Source organism: Sinocyclocheilus rhinocerous, unplaced genomic scaffold, assembly GCF_001515625.1.
Source record: "Sinocyclocheilus rhinocerous isolate Xijiao unplaced genomic scaffold, SAMN03320098_v1.1 scaffold2304, whole genome shotgun sequence".
In the NCBI taxonomy this organism is placed as follows: Eukaryota; Metazoa; Chordata; class Actinopteri; order Cypriniformes; family Cyprinidae; genus Sinocyclocheilus; species Sinocyclocheilus rhinocerous.
The window spans coordinates 56583-58768 of NW_015635068.1; positions in this window are offsets into that span (position 1 = coordinate 56583).

Consider the following 2186-nt stretch of genomic DNA (forward strand, 5'->3'; position numbering starts at 1 on the left):
AAGGATTTCGGGTACGGGTCGGGTTCGGGCTCTAAATTGAACTGTGCCGCTCAGGTCGGGTCGGGCTGGGTCAGACGATCTCGGGTACGGGTCGGGTTCGGGCTTCAGTTTAAAGCCTGTGCAGACCTCTAATGTGTATTCATAATCTGCTCTTGTAGCCCCACACTACAACAAATTTAATGTAACCTCTAGTTTAATGAAAACCAATGTCTTTATGTCTCCCTTACAGTGATAGATGTGACGTATCTTCTCGCCGCCTCCGCAGACGGACACTTGCTGCTAGCAATCTGAGAGATTGACATTTAAATAGTAGTCAAATGTACTTAAAAAATATTGTTTTGGTCTCTTGATCAGTTTTATTAATTAAAATTAGCTAAAATAACACGATTTTTCTTTAAATGTTGCCTTCACTGACGTCTGCTGCAATTTGTTTTCAGACGTGATGCTGCTGCATGGAGTGGGACACTTCATCAACTTAACCCTATGTTTATAGCACATATTTAGATATCATTGGAATTAACACGCTGACTAGATTCTGCATTACCTGAGAAAGAACAGCAGTATGTTTGCCTTCACAGCTGAGACGCTAGCATTAGCAGTACCTCAAGCAGTTAAAACAATGTGACAAAAAATACAAGTCTGACCCAAATGTTTAATGTCATGATAGTTGCCATCTATTTTGTATTTGTTTATGTCCATCTGGTCACATTTATGCATTCGTTAGGCAAAGAAGTTGCATATTTAATGCTGACTGATATGTTCATGCAGCTGACAGAAATAAGAAACACAGCGCTACGTTCTTTCTTCCAGTTTGGTGATTAACGTTAAAAGAAGCGTTTTGGACCGCCACTTGATTTGAACACTGCGGTGTGCGACTGCAATATTTTGTTGTTTTGATTAGATGATCACCAAGTGCTCTAAAATAGAAGGAAATAAAATGTTGTATACTTACACAGTACTTCCTAACCGTCGACACACTCATTAGCGCGCGCTGCGTCATTTCAAATATCCCGAGGAAACACGAAACATTTTTGAACAAAATCACGGAAGACAGACGCAGACTGTCACCGAACTCACCGTCGCTTCTTCTCAAGTTTTCTCACACCACTTGCTGGTGAAAGGTAGGTGTTTTCTTCAGACCAGTTTCCCTACGGATTTTAAATGTGAGGCGCTAAAACACGGGACGAACCGTGAGCCATATGGATTTAACACGGAATGCCTTTATTTTCCTTTTGAATACGCGATGATTCCGTAATATATGAGCTTGCTGTTATCACAACTTTCTAAAAATATAGTTAAATACTCTCATTAACGGTCCATCCACAAACTAACAGATTTGACCCAGTGTAATGTTATCTATTAGAATTTAGAGGGATTTTTTTATTACAGCAGAGAATTAAAAAAACGCCTAAATTCAATCTGTTCATCATATAAAGCGATCGAGTGTCTTTATGAGTCTCTTTATGATCGAGTCCTCTTTATTTTTAAGCGACAGAGTGGTATTTACGTAGACTGTCAATGGAGGGACAGAAATCACTCAAGATTTCATTCAAAATATCTTCGTGTTACGTCTACATTCATGTTCCGTTCATTGAAAGTATCTTCTTTTGGGTTTGGAACGACATAAGGGCGAGTAAATGATGGCCATTTCTTCATTTTTCAACTCTTTACATATGTTTGTATCACTGTTCGCGTAGATCTCTCAGATCGCTAGCAGCTGCGCGCTCGACGGGTCACGTGACACGCCAGTTCTATTTATGACGTCACAGACTGGATTCGCACAGAACATATAATACCACTAAATGAGTTCAGTCCAGCGACTATCGAAGCTCCTGTAGTTCCTTGAGATTGAACTTGACAGAAAGTGTTAACAAACTCACAGTCTGTAGACACGGTATTCAAATACACAGTACTATAGAAACAAAGATGCAGAAAGCGAATATCATGTGTGCAGACTCACCAGTGGAGACAGAGAGCAGCAGCAGCGAAGTGTTCGAAGACACGTTTGAGTACTTACAAGTGAAGATGGAGAGCAGACTCATCTGTCGAGTAGCACTGCTGTTTCAGCTGAGAAATATCCTGAACAACAAAACAGGTAACTGTCAATGTTAATACAAATCAAAACTGACATGTATACAAAAATAATAGTAGGAGACAATTACTGTGTGACTTCTGTGTAGCACAGC